The following is a 20942-nucleotide window of genomic DNA, read 5'->3' as shown; positions in this document are numbered from 1 at the left end:
TGATATATAATTACGTCTTCATATAAAGCTCTTTCTTACACTTATATGTGAATTCAATTGGATGTATTTCTCTAGACAACCAGGCCTAATATATCAGCATTCTACCATTTCAGGAGGTATCTGATGAGCAAGAACCAAAGATGCTGAAGGAAGAAGAAATTCAAGCTTCACTGACTGTATAATCAAAAAATAAGACCCCAGGAATTTGTGATGTACCCTTTGAAAGGTTTCAACAAGCAGATGAAGCACTGTCCTTTTGTATGCATTTACCTGTTTTTAGTCAGGGGGTGGGGGTTGTGAATGACGGACAAGGGAAAGTGAAGCGTTCAAGGGGTGAAAAATTGGAAGTATGAAACCACATTAGAATATCAAACAGTTGAGAGAATGAACTTCAGCCAAATTTCCTGAGTTTGAATAAAATTAGATAGCTTTATTATTTTAGGGACGTTACGTGCATCTATAAAATGGAACTGAAAACATCACTTTATTAGAATTTTTTTCAAATTGGGTAAGGCATGGAAGATACCTGAAACAATGTTTCTCACATAATTAAATGCCCAAAAAAATAACTTTTATTGTTAATCAGGTAACCAATCTTGAAATTACATTTATACTTTTTAGATATTATATCTACTGTATATAAATATTTTTAAATATGGAAGTCAATAAATCTTGTTAAGATCTGATCCAATGGGTATCTATTAGTTACTCTAACAAGGAAATGTATTGACACACTGATTACATAGGAAAAATTGTTTGGATGATGGAGGACCTGACAGTGTTTCATTTTGTTTTGAGTAGAGTCCTTATGAGTATTAACCCATTTAATGGCACCTAAAAACAGCAACAAAACAAGAGGACAATGTTTAAATAACTAGAGCAGGAAATTGTCACTAAGAGTATTTTTTTCTAGATCTGTGTTGAAAAATTAAACTTTTTAAAAAGGGGGACATAACTTTTGGTGCTACATTAAAAATACAACAGAGGCTGTTTGGATGCTGCTGACATTTCCTAATGGACACATTCTATATTTACGGAGGAAATAATGACCATTGACCTGTTAAGCAATATAAAGTTTACTACATTATTTGAATACCTTTGTGATTCAAGAAAATACAAACATTGATCCATTATTGTTATTCATAGATAATTTTTCCAATATTTTATCATGGAATTGCGTATAATTCCAAAAGAATCCCAAACTTCTCACATCTTCAACATTCAGGAGAGATTTTAATTTTACTAGGTATCTTTTGCTAATAACAAATGGCAAGGGAATACAGGGAATTTATAAACAACAACCCACTGCCATTGAGAAGATTCTAAATCAGCTACCCTATATTACATAATATAACTGTCATTTTTAAAGGGAGGTGCTTCATAAATTGTAAATATTTATGGGAGTAGAAAGCCTTGTTTTAATTTTTTTCTGAGAGCGCAGCTGATAGGTTCAAACGGCTGACCTCTCAGCAGCTGATTGCATAATGTTCTACACTACCAGGGTTCCTTATAGGGACATTTACAAAAATATATTTGATAGCAATCATGAAAAAGTTCTAAGTTAGTCTTGCCCGTATGCAAAAAGAATAGCGCCCAGGTGGCCTACTTGTTATGCACTGGACAGCTATCTGCAAGGTTGGCGGTTCTCAACCACCAGCAGCTCCATGGGAGAAAGACAGGGCTTTCTATTCCTGTAAAGAGTCACAGTTTAGGCTAGTCGGCATCTACTCAAATGCAGTGAGTTTTGTCTTGATTAGACACAAACAATGGGAACTCTTGGAAGAAAGAAAGAAGGGTCTCAAGGTGCACACACTTCGAAAATAATGCTCATGCTTCACATACTAACTTCAGAAAATAAAAATTGTAAAAAAAAATAAGGTCTGAGATTTACATTATATAATATCAGAAACCTATCATATCAAAGTCATGGTGATGTTAAAGATAATACTTCTGATGATCAAGAGATTCGCTTTCTCTAAGGTTCCATTAAAAAAGAAGAAAGGCAAATGACTTTTCTTATAATCCATCCCAAATTTTCTATTTTTCTCCCAAGAAAGTCTATCAGTAATAGAGACATGAAAATTATTTTAATAGCTTAATGTTAACTGTCTAAGGATGTTTTACTTTCCTGAAAACTAAAAATAAGAAAGTGGAGACAAGATTAGATTTATATCTTAAATAATTCAATAAACACCCCAAAAGTTATTTTTCTTTCTTACATACCAGCTGTGTATCCACAGTTCACTTGCAAAGCATTTTTAAATTAAAAGGAATGGCACAAAGATGTTAATGCTCTAGAATTTATTAAGCATGCATTGTTTTCACTAGATCAGGATATTAAATGATAGAACCAAATTCCTAGTGGACTTTGCCACAATAATAATGTGTATTATGATTTATTCTATCAGTGGACATTCTCAATACCACTGAGAGCCGATTTTCTAGTAATGTTTTCCCCCAAACACTGACCTTGCCATCAAGAGCCCAGGTGTATAATGCTTACGCATTGGGTTTTGTGTGTTACGCTGGGTTGGCTAGAGAAACAAATCCAATGACAATCATGTATGTATAAGAAAGAGCTTTATATCAAGAAATAATTACATACCAAGGAAGTGTCCCAAGCCAGTCCGCTACTGCTCGATAAAACCCTCTTCAGACTTATGTAGGCGCATGAAATGATGCAGAATGCAGGAAGATCACAAGCCCGTGGGTGCAGTCATGTGAATCCAAGATCAGTGGAAATATAGCAGGGCCGCTGCATCAATCATGGTCAGTGGCGGAAGGCAAAGTGGCAGAGAGACTAGTTCCTAGGGTCCTCCTTACCAGAAGGCCACACCCCCAAGGAGACAACATCAGGCTGTGACCTGACTGGCAGGTTGGATTACACCACTACACTTTTATACATCTTCAAGTTAACATATAATCGTCTAACTACTACAAGTTGCTAACCCTTAAGGTCAGCAGTTCAAAATCACCAGCCTGCAAAGAAGAAGGAAAGAGCAGGCTTTGTATTTCTGTAGATTTACAGTCTCAGAAAGTCAAAAGGTGAGTACTATTCTCTCCTACCGGTTAGCTATGAGTCAGCAGCAAATCTGTAGCTGAAGGTTTAATTTGGATACTTTCAGCAATAAGGGACCTCTTCCAATATTCCAATCAAAGAGGCAGTAGCAAAGGATAAAGACCATGGGGATGAGCAGGGGGGTCAAAAGAAGTGGTAGAGACTAGAAGGATGTAAAGGACAAAAAAGGCAGTTTATACATAAGGAATGTGCTAAGTTGAGTAGTAGACTGCACATGGAGCTGCTAAAGGTAAGATCAGGTGGTTGAATCCACCAGCTGCTCCAGAGAAGCAGGCGGAGGCTGTCTGCCTCTGTAATGATTTATGGCCTTAGAAGGCCCCAAGGCCAGTTCTACTCTGTCCTAAAATGTCACTCTAAGTTGGAATTGACTGACTGGCAATGTGTGTGTTTTTGTTGGTTCCCGAGACAGAAAAATCCTCTCTTATCAACAGTGGCATCTTCCTAGGAATGGTTATTAATCCCACTGGACATGAATGTTTCAGCATTCACAGGAATGAACAATATTAATAAAACAGCTACTATACAGATCTCATATTGGGCACACCAAAAGCAAATGTAATCTCAGACACAATACTTACTACACTTTGAAACTTAGTAAGACTAAAATGTCTGAAAATCTTTTAGAAATTGTATTTAATGTAACACTTTAAATCTTACAAAATAATATGGAAGAACACTATATATAATTAGAACACATGCTTGCACTAATAGTTGATTTAAGCAAAAGATTCTGCAGTTTCAAATGCAAATACCAATACTCAAGCTATACATATTTTATCATTTCTTGCTCTTTAAATTTGTGAAACAAAAAATTACAATAAGTGCATATTCATATAATTAAATAAATTCACATATTTACTTTAGTTCAAAAATTCATTCTGGTTGACATTTAGTTTCTTAACTGAGACTCCGCCAATAAGAATATGTGAAGCACAGTGTGTTGTTGTGAAAGATCAAAAGAAATGCACCTTCAATGCCCACTGCTAGAAAGTTGGTTCTGACTCACAGTGACCCTCAAAGACAGAGTAGAGCTACTCTGTAGTGTTTACAAACTGTAAACTTTTGCCATAACAGACACTCTCACCTTACTTCCACAGAACAGCTGGTGAGTTTGAACTGCTGCTATTGCAGTGAGCAAACCAACTTTAACCTACTCTTCCTTAAGAGATGCACCATTTGAAGTAAATCCCCCCTTTCTTCCTAGCACTGCCAGGACCTTTCCCAAATAATAATTGAAAATGCAGTTTCACTGCTGGTATCTGCATTGCTGGTTGCTACCTGAAATATCAGTAGTTCAAATCTCCCAGCTGCTCCTTTGGAGTAAGATGAGGCGGTCTGTTTCTGCAAACATGTACAGCCATGAAACCCTAGAGCAGCGGTTCTCAACCTGTGGGTCACAACCACTTTGGGGTTGAACAACCCTTTCGCAGGGGTTGGCCAATTCAGTTATGAAGTAGCAACGAAATTAATTTTATGGTTGGAGAGTGTCATCACAACATGAACTGTATTAAAGGATCAAGGCATTGGGAAGGTTGACAACCACTGCCCTCGAGAGTAGTTTCAAAACAAAAACAAAATCACGACCATCAACTCATTACGATGGCCCTGTAGAACAAAGTAGAACTGGCCCTGAGAATTTCCGAGAGACTGTAAGTCTTTAATGGAGTAGAAAATCCCGTCTTGCTCCCATGGAGCAACTCTTTTTCTGGAACTACTGACCTGCAGTTAGCAGCCCAATCACCCCACCATGGCTCCACAGAGTAGTTCTGCTATGTTTTATAGGGTCCCTGTGCGGCTGAATCCACTCTATGGCAGAGGACAATAGGGGCGCATTTCTGTGGATATCTGGAACAGCACCATACTGCACAGGTTAGAGGACTCTTGATGACTATTTGTAAATCATACTTACGGAGTCAGAAAGAGGGAAACTGTTAATAGTCTCATTATATAAGAAGGTAATGTCTTGGTCCTATGAATGTTAAAACATGGCATCAATGGATATTCTATAGACTTGAGCTGAAGTTCTTGAATTTGTTGATAGTTTGGTTTCTCACTAGAAGCAGTTAGCCTTGGTTTTGGCTAGTAAGACTGATGCTAGTTTAATCGGGTACTCAATCTTATGTCTACGTGAAAAGTGATGGGGGTATATTTGCACAGGGTTGAGTGCTTAAATATCTTTGATAAGACAAGTTATCAACTAGTAAATAATATTTTGCTTATGGACAGCTATCACGTAAAGTTGGCAGAAAAAATGGAATGCTACCTTAAGAAATTTACTGCACGTTCTAATTTTAAAATCCTGGAAGAAAAATGAGAAGTTTATGACAGGAAGACAAAAATCTTTTCATAAGGAATGGTTTTTACCACTAAAATGTTTAATGATTAACTGCCTCCAGGATAAGTGGTATCAGCCCATATGTAAAACCAGATTAATGATAGGTTAGGAAGAAATGTGTTTTCCTTAGCAAAGTGTTTTTAAATAAATCTTAAGAAACTATTTTTCATATTTCATAACCATAAACTGAATTATAAGGAGAATGCTATGCTTGCTAGCTTTTAAGAGTTCTAACTTTGTGTAATAGATGGTGTATTCAGTTTCTATGAATCAGGGATTCAGAAAGGGTGAGTATATTGATGTGAAATAGCAGTTTCTGTACAATATGCTAAATAGCCCTTTAAAAAAGCCTGTATGTCAACATAAATTTTCTAGACTCATTCAAGTTTACTGTTATCCACAAAACCATATGACACAAAGCAATTAATATCTAAAACAGTAGATTAGAAAATCGGACAACAATTTTTAAAAAATTTTTTTCTTATTATTATTTCTTCTTTTTTCTTTTTTACAAACCCTTGTGTCAAGGGCTGACTTTCAATAGATCGCAGCGAGGGAGCTGCTCTGCTACGTATGAAACCCCGGCCCAGAAGCAGGTTGTCTACGAATGGTTTAGCACCAGGCTCCCCACGAACGTGCGGTGCGTGACGGGCGAGGGGGCGGCCGCCTTTCCGGCTGCGCCCCGTTTCCCGGGACGAGGGGCACTCCTCACCGGACCCCGGTACCGACGCGCGGCGGGGCACGCCAGCCAGACAACAAAGTAAAAAGTATTTAGATCCCCAGAGTTTATATATTAATCAATGGAGTTTAACTATTCACATTATATAGATATGATGTGATTTAGTTTTTTAATTTTCTTTCGGCTCCAAATGCATAAAAAAGGGGGCTTCACGAAGACCAAAGGAAAAAATGAAACCCCTAACAGATTAATATCATTTACAAAGTGTGACAGACTAGCTATTATCTTTAAATCGTGCATGTAAGTAAATTTGCTTAGTGAAAAATAAGCCACTTCAACTAAGTAAATCTTAGCATAAGTTTAAAAAAAAGAATGATGGGGGATTTTATTGATAGAAGTGTCAATTGTTACAATATGTTTTCATTTAGCACGTATAGTCGAGAATTATGAATATGGATTTTGGGTGACTACTGAAAGAGTACTTTTGAAATTCATCTTTGTACTACTTATGAAATATATCTGCTAACATAATTAATGGAGGAACAAATATTAGAGAGAGAATATTGCAATTACCTGTCTGCAGATTTGAAAGGGACTGTGTATAGGGGCACTGAGAGAAATGGTTATTTGAATCCCATTCCACCAATTACTTACTTTGTAATTAAGCAAATCATTTATCCACTAGATGACTCATTTTACAAATCTATGGAAACTGACTTAGAGGCTACAGTAAAGAACGCATAAATGACGCTGCTCAATTAGTGCTCGTTTTCTACCCCTTTCCAAATATTCTGAAGTACTTGCAAAACTTCTCCCTATTGACAAATAATCAATATACTAATTAATGTAAGCTAATAAGACTGTTTCCTAGGCAATTTTTTGGACTCCAGTTGATGTAGTGGGTTACAAATTGCACTGCTAACTACAGGGTCAGCAGTTCAAACTCACCAGCAGTTCCAAAGGAGAAAGATGAGGATTTCTGTTCCTATAAATATTTACAACTCAGAAACACACAGGGGCAGCTGTCCTCTGTCTTAGTAAGAGTCACCAGGAATCAGAATCGACTTGATGTCCGTGAGTGACCCAATTCTGTTACCTTCTCCTAACTGTTATGTTTCGCCTAAGGAAAAAAATCCTGTAATTAACATTTCACTAAATTTAATTCCATACAAATATACTACCAATTATAAGTTCACACAAATATACGAGCCAATATAATTTCATACAAATCTACTACCAATGATACATTTTCCAATGTTTAGTAAACACCAGAACAGGAAAATGAAACTACATGAAGCTGAGTTGGGGTGGAAGGTAGTAAGGGTTCTGAGGTCAAAATGCTGGCATGGTAATACTCAAGGGCAAGCTCCACTTCGCTGATTTTTGTCAAACGGTTTCCTTTTACCTCCATCAAAAGATGTTTTCTTTTATTTTTAACCTAAGCCACTACTTTTAAAGCTAAGAAGCCATTCTTCAATCAGAAACTAAATTCCGATTTCAACTCCACCATTTGGGTGTTTGACTAGAGAGGTTGACTTCACTTGGTTTCAATTTCCTCATTAGTAAAATGAGGTTACTAAACCTACTGCATAAGCTCATTGCCAATACTAAATAAAATACTGTATGCAAAACACCTAGTACAGCCTTTCGGGTAGCTTGAGGGCAGAAGGCATCCCAGGAAGGAGAATTACCACAGAGAGGAAAGGGGAGAGATTCTTGAAAACAGAGTTCGGCTATAGCAGGAGTTGCCAAACTGTGGCTCTCCAGCCACCTGCAGCAACTTCGGTACGTACATGAAGTAACATTTTAAATGTGTAAAGTATATTAACCAGATGATGGTGATTTATTTTGCTTGTAAATATATAATTATGGTTCTCAAATAAATTTTAAAATGTTGTGAAGGGCAGAATGGGCTCTTCTGCCTCAAAAATTTGCTGTCTGCTGGACTAGAGTATCAGATATTTCGATTTTTCCAGGGAATTGGGGGACAGAAGGGAAGGCAAGGACAGGTAAAGCTATTGGAAAGGTAGATTTGGATCTAGGTTGCTAAGAAACCTACACATAAAGCTGTGTTGGACTACTGCTACACATGAAACAGCAAGATTAGAGTCATTTTTAACATTTCAATTCTGGAGATGCTCTTAAAGAGTGGGACTGCAATATAGAAGGCTCTTCTAAAACCCCTGGCAGCGAATATGGAAGTGGGAAGGGAATGCAGAGAGGAGGCAATTATTTCAAGACACATTTCAATGCTAAGAGTTTGAAATATAGATGACTTGAACATCAAAGAGCTGGATTCATTCCGCTCCGAAGCACTTCATCTGCTTATACCCTTTTAAAAATTCTAAATTTCTCAATGCTTAATAAACACACACACAGGGGGGCTTTACATGCTCTCCCTGACATCTAATCAATTCTGACTCCCAGTGAATCCTTAGGCCACAGGAGAACTGTATCTGTGGGTTTCAAAGACTGTAACTCTTTACTGGAGCAGAAAGCCTCATCTTTCTCCCATGGAGCAGCTGGAGATTTTAAACAGCTGACCTTGTGATTAACAGCTCGAGTGAGAGCCTCACATTACCTCATCTAATAATACATTCCAAGCCTAAAAGAGGACTCTATACATGTTTTTAAAAAGCCAAATTAGCAGGCACATGGCTTTCATCTAGGAGAAAAGCATGGAGACTATTAGGTAGCACGTTCAAGAAAAATCCTCATACTCACATAGGACACAAAAATGATGAGCAGAGTGGGGGGGAATGGTCAAGAACAAAGGGTGGCTCAAGCCTGCCCCTAGATTTGAAGGTTTATTTCTCTCTTCACTAGCATTGTGACCTTCAGCATCATTCAAACTCTCTAAACTTCAGCCAGTGCACAGTCAAAGCCCAGCGACGGACTACTATCTGGTGGCGCTGGTGTAGTAGAAATACACATTCAGAGGGAACAAAAACATACTACTCAGTAATAACCCAAACCAAACTCGTTGCTTTTGAGTCAATGCCAAACATGGCAATACCTTTCGGAACAGAACCCTGAGGCTATGACATTTGCAAGAGTTAATTGGTTTTCTTCCAGGGACTGGGTTGGTTCAAACTACCAATGTCTAGGTTAGCAATGAAGTGCTTAACTGTTTGCACTACCTATGAACTACATACCAATTAATAAGCTTTTATTAAGATGCTTCTCAATCCAGAGACCGCATTACAGCCATCAAGTAATTGCCAACTCATAGTGACCCTATAGGACACGGTAGAACTGTCCATGTGAGTTTCCAAGACTGTTTAAGAAAGTAGAAAGAAAGGCCCATCTTTCTCCGGCAGAAACAATACATGCAATTCATTTCACAATGCAAAGCAATTGGTACGAATGGGGTTCAGAGAGACTAGAGGCACTGAATATTGAAATTAGATGTAGCATCAAAGTGGACGAAGGTGGGTTGTCAACTTGAGTACTAAATTAGAGTTTTAGCAACTCTAAGGAGCAATTCTATTCTGTCCTATCAGTTTCCTATGAGTCTGAATTGCCTAGATGGCATCATTAATGATCTGCACTGTCTCCATTCCAGTAGAGATTCATGTTGTTGTTATTGTGCTGGGTCTGTTATTGTGCGGAGGCCTTTCCTACTCATAGTGTCTCTATAGGAAAGCCGAGGATTGTCCAAAGGGCTTCCATGGCTTTAATCTTCACGGATGCAAGCTGGCGGGTGGTCAACTTCACAGTTGTGGAGCTGCTGGTAGATTCAAAGTGCTGACATTGTAGGTAACAGAAGATTGTTCAACAACAGTGTCACCAGGGTACCTCGTAGACAGCAATACTGAAGCAAAATTAGCCTGATGCATATACTAAACAGTGAACAGAAGAAAAAGTGACAGGAAAAAATACAGCTAGCTATGGAAAACCAAAAGGCTCCTGCACAATAAAGGCGCTGCACCAATTCATCTTCCATCTTCCTTATTCACTGTCCAACTTCCGCATGCATGTGAGACGACCACAGACGTGTAGGCTTAGGTCACGTGTGCCTTGGTCTTCAGAGTCACATCTGTATTTCTTACCAATTTAAAGAGGTATTAATGCAGGTTTACCCAATAAAAAGGGGACTTTGGTTGCTTTACTTCTACTTCCATGAGCACTGATTGTGGATCCAAGCAAAACAAAATTCTGTGCTATTAATCTTGTAAATGAATTATGTTAATCAGAAATTTTGGTAGTTACGTGATTAAATGATGGGTTATGAATTAATTAAACAAAATTTATCAGCAAAATTCCATTTGATGTTTACATTTTAAAGTGGCAAATTACATATGTGGTTGCAAATGTATACTTCTTCTGTCTAATGCTACTCTAGATGAACTCTTTATATTCCCTTCCATGGTATGGTCAATAATTTTAGTCTCTCAGAACTTTACCTTTTAAAAGGCAAAAGCAATAGATTGGTACTGGTCTCTTTCAATTCTACAATCATATGCTATACTATACAAGAAGGAAAAATTTAAGAATAGCATCTGATTTATTGAAAAGAGTCCACAAGGAAAATCAGTTAAAACAAGCATTCTTCAATTCATGCACAAATCACTAATGCCAAATATATTAAACTTGACAATTTACCAATTTGTGCAGCCTTAAAATGATCCAAAATGAAGGGCGCATTTATCATTACCACTGATTAGAATCTCAGAATGGAAACAAATTAAAAGAATCAGAAGTATAAAAATTTTATCTAGGCCAGATATCTGATGAATTTGGCAAGTCCAACAACCTGTTCATCTGAGATACCATTACTCAAGAACATAAAGTGTAACTGACTATACTTGCTAAATAGGATACACAAGAATCAAACCAACTACATCTACGAAAAGAATGGATGGGAAAGCTCAGGATCAGCAAATGAGGACATCAAGCATACATCTGGAAGTTCAAGTTGAAACTCTAGGAAAGTGAAATGAGTGCACTTGGTTCAGGTAAGAGAAGTATCCCACCTGAACTTAAAAGAGCATCTCAAGGATAGCTTTGGTACATGGAGCACTATGTGAGAAGATTAGAAGTGACATGGGATAACACTGAGGACCATAGATATGAACTCAAAACATCATTTAAAAGGCAAGAAAGAGAGAAAATAACAAAATGAATTATGAACTGCTTAGAGCAAACAGAAAAAAAATGCTGATGCGAGATTAACAGAAAAATTGAAAGAGGAGCTATAAAAGACAAGATGAAGTACCATGATGAAATTGGCAGTGGTCTAGCATTAGCAAAGAAAAAGGGGAAAACATGCTCAACATTTCTCAAGCAGAAAGAACCAAAGGAAAGTTTCAAGCCCCGAGTAGAAATGCTGAAGGATTCTAGAGGCAAAAAATATAAATTGAATGATAAAGGGAGTATCAAAAGAAGATAGAAGGAATAGAGAGAGACATTGTACCAAATAATTAGTTAATGATGAATAGTCTCAGGAAGTCACGTATAATTCAGAAAGGATGGTAGTTAAGGATGGAAAGGTCAAGCTACCCTGAAGCCATTGGTAAAAATCAAGGTTCCAGGTGTTGACAGATGTCCAATGAGATGTTTGCATGAAAACATGTAATACTGCAAGCACTCGTTGCTTATGCAAGAAATTGGGAGGGCCAATTAACTGGAAGAGATCGACATTTATGGGCCCACCTGGAAAGAAGTGATCCAACAGAATGCAGAGAGTACCAAACATTATAATTAATATCAAGTGGAAATTATATTTTACTGAGCATATTTTTTAAATGATTCCCGTACTACATGCCCAACGAAATGCCAGAAATGCAAACTGGGTGCAGAAGAGGGCGGGCCTGTTGTTCTGACGTGAAACGTTAGCCTGTCATGCATCATCCTGACATTGTTGAGCTCACTGTTATAGCCACTGTATGAATCCATCTCATTGAAAGCCTTCTTGCTCTTTGACTTTCTTATTTAACCAATATGATGTCACTTTCCAGGAACTGATGTTTACCTGTGTTTACTGATTATGCAATAGCATTCAACTGTGTGATTCAAAAGAAATCATGGGTAACATCGCAAAGAATGGGGATTTCAGGACACTTGCTTCTGCTATATAGTAGCTGGACATGGACCACGAGGCAGTCACGGGGATATTGCCTGGTTTAAAATCAGGAAAGATGTGCCTCTGGGTTATATCCTTTTACCATGCTTCCTCAAACTGTATGCTGAACAAATAACTAAAGCTGCTGCACTCAGGTAGAAGAATGCAGGATCAGAACAGGAGGAGAACTCATTAAAAACGTGAAAAGGGCAGATGGCATGAGGACTTGAAGCATTTGTTGACGAAGATCACATGATGCACCCTTCAGGATGGAATACAGATTCAACACAAAGAAAGCAAAAATATTTGCAACTGGACCAATAAGCAACATCACAATAAAGATAGAAAAGATTGAGGTAGTCAAAGATTTCATTCTTGACTTCAACACCCCAAAGACATGCTTAATTTCAACACCCCAAAGACATGCTTAATTTCAACACCCCAAAGACTTCTGCAAACTATTATAAAGCAAAATGTCACCTGAAGGGCTTTCAGGCACTTGACCCATTTCAAGGTCTTTGCAATCACCTCACTTGAATGCAAATGCTGAACAAGGAATTAGTAAGATCAACTAAGAATTGAGGCCTTTGAATTACAGTGTTAGTGAAAAGTATTGAAACTACCATGGAGGGCACATGGAACAAATAAATCTATCTTGAAAAAAATATAGCCAGATGCTCCTAAAAATGAGGATGGCAAGACTCCCTATCCTGCATTCTTAACAAGTTATCAGGACAGCCCAGTACCAGGGGAAGGACCTCAGGTTTGGTAGACAGCCAGTGAAAAAAAGGAAGACCGTCAATGAGAAAAATGGAATTAAGGGCTGCAATAAAAGGTTTAAATGTAGCAAGGATTGTGAGGATAGCGAGGGAGAAGGCGGTGGTTCACTCTGTTATACCAAGAGTCACACTGCGAGTAAGAACAGAATGGACTGCATGTAACATTAACAATCATTAAAAGAATTCACCCTCTGACAGTGCAAAAGAAAAATTCATTCTCCAAGGTGAAACCTTCTTTTGTTTTGGTTACTCTAAATTCATATTTACCAAAATTGGTCCAAATTAGAATATTTGTTGCAGAAACATATTTTGGTATGAAAAAGTAAATCTTTTAAAATTAAAATGACAATGTACTTTTCTCTATGGAGTAATTAAAATGGTAGTTGGTGAAAAAAATATTTAGAAGCTTATAAAACATGCTTTCGAGAATGCACAGGATATTTTAGTAGTGAGAGAAATTAGCATTAAATTTTACCAAATGTTGGCTGAAGGATGATTTAGAAGACAGAATATAAAGACATTTAAGGGCAAGGGTAGGAGAGGGAAAGTGTTGTGAACATTTCAGGAAATACTACGTTTTCAATTATCCCATCAACAAAATCTTCCATATTGGAGCCAAATTTGATTTATATCTAATCTTTCTCACTCCAAATCACATATTCTCAAGGATGTTCATGTATTTTCATATATAATTATGTGTTTTAAAATAACCACACACACACACACATAATCTTAACCCTTTCACCAAATTTCTTGAAATCAGTAACTTATAACTCCTTCCTTATCAAGTTTTCCTGAGCATATATTTGCCATGATGTATTTTGCTCTGCTTATATTTTCTCTTTTCTTTATTTATGGAACACTTCACGAATTTGCATGTCATCCTTGTGCAATCTTCTCTGTGTTGTTCCAATTTTCGTCTATGTGATGCCAAAGCGAGCATGCTGACATTTTCTTTATAAAGTCTATCCTTATGACTGATCGGAAATAATTCTCCTATATTGGTCTATCTTCCAAAATCTGATACAAGATGTATAAAAGTAGATGTGCTAGGAATTTACCACCACCCCCCCACCACCCCAATTAACAAAGGGGAAGATTCAACTACGAAGATCCAAATATGTAGCTAAAAATGTGGCGACAAATATTAGGATCCACATTTTCTGCCCCCCAAAACTATCTTCGATAGCACATTTCAATACTGACTTCAGGAAATTCATTACAATTCCGCATAGGCTTAGTTCCAATATTAGAAACATGCCTCTAGGCTCATTTGTAGGAGAATTTCTTATTCAGCATCTCAGCTGCACAGGCTTCCACACAGAAATGAGCAGGTAAAAATGGTTCGAGCTTCATAATGAGTCAACATTAGCATAATTACTTTCCATTTCATCTATTACGGTACACTGTTTGACTCTCTCCTTTCTTTTCATTTCAATCATTCTTTTAGAACACCCACAAGGCCCTGTTAAAGAAATGAGACTTTACAGGCAGCGCTCTAGAAACTGAGGTGAGCTAAATAGTTTTGTAATTTTCCCTGGGAAATAATCAAATGTTCTACACTAACATAATGGTGTAATTTTGTACTCTAATACAATATTTTGTACATCTCTTAAAACAATGTACACAATTAGATAATGACATCAAAGTGATTTACCTTGGCATCACAAAGTGTGTCTAAAAGATAACTATCTTTTTCTTGTTATTTTTAACAAACAGAACTTATGCTTCCAAATGTGCATTGTCTATCACAGTTATCTCAGGGGCTATATCCTTATGATCATTATGCTGCCACTGCTGAAAGCATTCTGAACATCCTTTTCTCAAACTGCCTTCCGAGACAGTTTGCTACCTAAATGATAAAACATGTCCTACTGCTTTACATTTTAGGGCCAGGATTTGATCAATTTAGGCAGACAATGTTGGCTAATTCAAAGAATCATTTCTTTTCTCAGAGGATAAAGATTTACTACCATTAAGGATACTCAATAGAAGCCCCACTTGAGTTCAAATATAAGTCCTAGATTTGAATAAAGTAAGTAACTGAGCAATTTAAATTCTGGTTCAAGCCCGTCAGCCACTGTGAGAGGAAGAAGAGGCTGTTTGCTCCCTTAAAGATTTAAAGTCTAAGAAATTCAAAGGGGCAGTTCTACCCTGCCCTATAAGGGGCACTATGTGAGACAATGTCTCACGACCCTCATTTCTGAAAAACGGTCTAGCTGTACTTCTTCCAAGAGAGATGTGTTTGTTCTTCTGGAAGCCCATGCCACTTCCAGCATCATTCACTACCATCATAATTCAAAAGAATCAATTCTTCGACACTTCTTAATAAATTGTCTGACTTGCATGTGTATATATGTGATTAAAAACCATGGCTTGGGTCAGGCCAACCTTCATCTTCAAAGTGGCATCCTTGCTCTTCAGCACTTTAAAAATGTCTCGAGCAGCAAATTTACCCAATGTAATACTTTTGATCTCTTGAATGTTCTTTCCAAGAATATTTATTGTGGATCCAAGCAAAATTAAATCATTTACAACTTCAATCTTTTCTCCATTGACCATGAGGTTGCCTGTAGGTCCAGTTATGAAGAATTTTGTTTTCTTTACGTTAAGTGGTAATCCATACTAAAGGCTGCCTTTGATTCTTACTACTACATGTATTCATCCCTCTTTGCTTTCAGCAAGCAGTTATGTCATCTGGATATTGCATGTTCCAAGTGGACATGAATTTGAGAAGGGGCATTTTTCAACACACTGGGAAACAAATCTAAGTCTTACTCAATTTTAACTACAGTATTATCTCTTTTAATACAATTCATATGTTCCAGAGAAGTTACATAATTATTGTCTTTATAAACTAAACCTAAAACCTTTTTTATTTATAATCATACATTAACCATTTTTAGTACTTATTGTATCCAGGAAGGTGCCCTGGTGGCATAATGGTTAGCTATGATGCTCAAGGTCAGCTCAAAACCAACAGTCAATTTACAGGAGGAAGATGGGCTTCTCTAATCCTGTAAAGAGTTACAGTCTTAGAAACCCACAGAGGCAGCTCTACCCTGTCCTATCGGGAGGCTATGATTAAGCATCAACTTAATGGCAGTGAATTTTGTATCCAGGCAGTATACTGGGAGACGGAAGAGAAATATAATCCAATAGTTGCAGTGTTTTGAGTTGATTAACCAGGACGTATAACAACCTCATCATGATGCACCTTGGCTGCTTCTTAAGGTACACACACACACACACACACACACAGAGAGAGTCTCCTATACACATATATAAGTCATTAAGAAGATGTAGACACATGCATCCATGAAGTTATTTGTAAAGCATCTTTGGAACCAATATTTCCTAATATGGCTTAGATTTAAGATCTTTCATACCCATATGTAATTAAATAAACCACCTTTATTTACTAATTAAATGATAAAATAATTAGTTTCTAAAAGGCCTGTACCTGTCTTCCTGGTGATATCATTTTATCTTAAAATTCTTCAGGATTTTTCAATGTAAAGGATATTTTACTTTTAAATCTCAGTTATTCTTTTGGCTAGAATATTACTATTACTTGGACTAAATATACCTGTACTGTTTTAAAATGAAATTAATCAAGTGCCTCAAATTATAGGTTAAGAAAAATAGAACCATCATGCAAAATAATATTTTGCACTTTTTTTCTAGTCTGTAATGAGTATAAATAATTTGTCTAGGTCAGCCTGCTTGCTTAGCCTATCAGAAGAAAAAGAATGGGTAGTCATTAATTATATTCATTAAATTATGCAAAATCCAAGACTGCTTTGCTAATAAACTAGAGTATAACTAGCTATATAATTATATGGAAATCAATATGCCTTTGAGAACAGTAATTTATCAAGAGAAAATTCATTCCCAAACCAAATGGCATTTTATGAGTACCTTACACTCTAGATAACAAAACTTCTCTGTGTATCATTAAATAATTCTAGAAAGCAAGGACTTTGGGCACAAACTTCTATTTAGATGTCAACGTTCTGTATACAACTGTTGCTAAGATTCTATGCTAAACAGCAGTGGTGTAACTGCAAAAGGTAAGCTGGTGTCAAGTTTAAGAACTGGACAACCGCACAACCATTCTCACCCCATCTCCATTTTTAGGTGAAGAACTTAGTTTAGCATAGGATTAACACACACAATTTCAAGCCAAAAAAATTGGAGGTGGTTCAAATCTACCAAAAGACATCTTTTTTGTGTGTTTTTTTGTTTTTTTTAACCAAAAGACATCTTGAAAGACAGGCCTAGTGATCTGTTTCTGGAAGTTCATCTTCTCGAAGAACCTTATGGAGCAGTTCCACTGTGCTGACATAAAGCTTACTAGGAGTCATGAGTGACTCCATGGGAACCAAAACCATCTGTGCTGTTTCTTTCATCAAGTCAGTTCTCACAAGAGAACAAGGCATTACCCACTTCTTTGCCACCCTCACAATTGTTGCATCTTAGACCATTGCAGCTACTGTCTCCATCCATCTCGCTGAGACTCTTACTCTTTTTCATTACGCTTTTACTTTACCAAACATGATGTCCATGTGCAAGGACTGATCTCTCTCATCATGCCCCAAGTCCATGAGACAAAGCATTGCTGCCCTTGCTTCTAAGAAGCATGCGGGCTGTACTTCCTCCCAGATTTATTTGTTCCTAAAGCCCAGAGTACTTTTCAATATTCATCGCCAGCACCATAATTCCAGTGCATCTATTCTCCACCCATCTTCCTTAGTCATTGTCTAACTTGCACATGCATATGAGGTGATTGAAAACATCACAGTTTAGGTCAGGTGAATCTTAGTCTTCAAAGTAACATCCGTGCTCTTCAGTAATTTCAAGAGGTCTTGTGCAGCATGTTTGCCCAGAGCAATACATCATTTGATTTATTATCTGCTCCTAGAGTACTTTTTGTAGATACAAGCAAAGTGGCAACTTCAATCTTTTCTCCATTTGCCATGATGCTCTGTATTGGTCCAATTGTGAGGATTTGGGGCTTCCTTTACATTGAGATGCAATCCATTCAAAAGGCTGCAAACCTCATCGGCAGCAAATGTGTCAAGTTCCCTTTCACGGCCAGCGAGCAAAATTGTGTCAAGTGAATATCACAAGTTGTAAATAAACCTTCTTCATATAGTCTAGCTTCTCAGATTATTATCTCAGTGTATAGATTGAGAAAATAAGGTAATGTGATCCATCCCTGACACACACCTTTCTGGATTATAAACCATGTAGTAATTCCTTGTTCTGTGCATACAACGGACGCTCGGCTCATGTACAGGTTCCATATAAGCACTGAATCTAGGATAAATGTGAACCAAATTCACCTATTCTTATTGATATACAAGAGTGAAAGACAAAGTTAGGAACAGGTATTGTTCAAAACCTGTGAACTGCCTTGTACTTCAAGAACATCAGCCATCGAAAATCTTGTTGAGAACTTTCCTGCTCTGACACAAATGGAGTCACCATGAATTGGGATCAACTCCAAAGCAATTTCCATTCACTGTCAGTTTTAAAGAGAAAGCAATACACAAGGAGATAAAGTTAAAATTGGCCCCAAGTGCCCACAGATAGTAAAATAACCCCTGCTGTTGTTCCAGAGCTAACACTTTTAACTACTAAGTTAAAATGACTTTCAAAATTGAGACAATAAGATCAATAAAATATCAAATAATAATTACCTTGATGAAAATCAAACAGCATTCTGGGGAGTGGGAACTACTTTAGTTAGGAAAGGGTCTTGAGTAGGTCATATTTTGTTTTATAAAGCATTTTATTGGGACTCATACAACTCTTGTCACAATCCATACATACATCAATTGTGCAAAGCACACTTATACATTCGTTGCCCTCATCATTTGCAAAATTTGCCTTCTGCTTAGGTTCCTGGAATCAGCTCATTTTCCTTTTTTCCCTCCCCGCCACCCCCTCCCAAGTAGGCAATACTTAAACCAATATGTGATTGACATGAAAAAGCCCATCATGTAAAACATCTTGCAAGAACAACTCGAAATTTAGAGCCTAAATTGGGAATGACCTGGTATATTCAAGAAACAGAAAGCACTCTAATGTGGCTAGAACAAACTGAGCCCGGGTTAGAGTGGAGTGAAGTTCCTTAGGATGTCTCTTCAACCCTAGTGTCGGCAACTCCAACCAAATGATTCTCTGGGACTACATAAATAGGGTGAGAGTAACCCTCATGGAAAGAATTGGTCAGTTTTTGTTAACATAACATCCCCACCCCCACCCCACTTTGAAACAGATGAGAGAGGGAGGGAGGGTCAAGGGGAGGGGGGGTTAGAGGAGAGGAGATCATCCCCTTGAAAACTTAATAGAGCTCAAGTTCTAGCTTGTAACAAACGGAATCACCATGAAAAAGCTTTTGGGAAAAAAATAATTGCCGCTGAGTAAGACTCCTAGCAAGACCAAGTGTGTACAGCAGAACAGTGCTCCATAGGCGTTTAAAGGCTATGGTCCTTTGGAGGTAAATCATCAGGCCTTTTCATTAAAGGGTCTTCTGAGTGAGTTGAAGTCACCAACCTTTCAATTAGTAATTAAATAGCCCAGGAGAGAACTTATTGCCCAGAGCCTTAAGTACACAAGATACATACCCAGTCGCCTGAAATACACCAAAATTGGGGATGTCCAATCAACCTGCACTTCTAACTACTCTTACTACTGCCGATTTCAAATATCTCAAACAATTTCTAAAATTAGACCAACTCTTTTGCCATAACCCTTTCACTGCTTCTGGACTATTTCATTGTCACAAAAAACAACAACAAAAAATCAGATGTTAGTACTAACCATCTTTCTGGTGGACTTTAAAAATTGCGGTGCATGCTGGAAGAACTCCATTGATGTATACAAGCTCCCTTTAATTTCATGGACAATCTCACTTGCAAACCAGCAGATAATAGGAAGGTACAGAAAGGAAAAACCCTGTACTCAAAAGAGCAAATCTAATATCCTTTCATTCTAATTTATGTTCTTATATAATGATTATTTCTATTGTTACTGAGATATATGAGCAATGCAAGGAAGTAGATTTTAAGATGATTTGACAGTTTCTTATATTCAGAAAGTCCATAATAGGATTTGTATGTAATCTAAGAATGAGTAATACAAAAACTTCCCCCAAAAAGTCAAGACAGAAAAATCAGAGCCTAGCAGGTATTTCTTTAAGGATTTAAAAGTGCCCAAAATGATGTGTCCTACAGGTAAATCTAAATAAGATACAGAAATAGTTGCCTGTTGTGAGCCTTGTATATGGGAGATATGTGATACTGCCTTATGTATATAAATCGATTAAAGACTTTTAAAGGAAAAAAGTTCAATGAAACTATAAAATATTTCCAAAGTGAGAATAACTTAAAAGCTAGAAATCAGAATCAATAGCAATGATTGTGACAGCAAGCCTTCAGTTATGTTAGCTCTCTCACTTTCAAAGGTAATGCAAACAAATACACACTCCAGACATAAAATTGTGGGAGGTTCCTGGATGCTAGATTTAGGAGAAATAATCCTAATAAACTTTAAACCAACCAAACTCGCTGCCATCGAGTCAATGCCCAATCGTAGTGATGCCATAGGGCACAGCAGTGCTGCCTCGGTGAGTTTCCAAGACTGTGACTGTTTACAGGAGTAGAAAACCCATCTTTCGTCCTCGGAGCGGCTGGTGGTTTTGAACTGGGAGCCTTGTGGATTTCAACCCAATGAATAACCACTCCAGCACCAGGGCTCCTTTTAGACAAAAGGAAACTTCAAAGAACAAAAGTCGTCATTACACCTGTGCACCACACAATGTCGACTTGGGCAACATTTGACAGCATGTACACCTGTGGTCCCATAAGGTACTAAGAGAATCCCAATTGGAGAGTGGCACATAGGTAACTCACAAGCTGCTAGAGAAGTCAAAAAAGTGTGTATTTCATTTATCTGGTGTACAAAACAATTGTACTGATAGTCATATGATAAATTAT

At 37.4% G+C, this 20942-nt stretch overlaps 1 protein-coding gene and 1 pseudogene across 2 annotated transcripts in view; both read right to left on the bottom strand.

Annotated features, from left to right (window-relative positions):
- Nucleotides 1-20942, bottom strand: part of DIAPH2 (diaphanous related formin 2) — a 925981-nt gene that overhangs the window by 761711 nt on the left and 143328 nt on the right. The gene's annotated exons all lie outside the window — the stretch shown is intronic.
- On the bottom strand, nt 13785-13879 carry LOC142435253 (U6 spliceosomal RNA; annotated as a pseudogene).

Source organism: Tenrec ecaudatus, chromosome X, assembly GCF_050624435.1.
Source record: "Tenrec ecaudatus isolate mTenEca1 chromosome X, mTenEca1.hap1, whole genome shotgun sequence".
Taxonomy (NCBI): Eukaryota; Metazoa; Chordata; class Mammalia; order Afrosoricida; family Tenrecidae; genus Tenrec; species Tenrec ecaudatus.
Note: the sequence above shows the minus strand (reverse complement) of the source record. Positions and strands in the feature narration are given on the sequence as shown.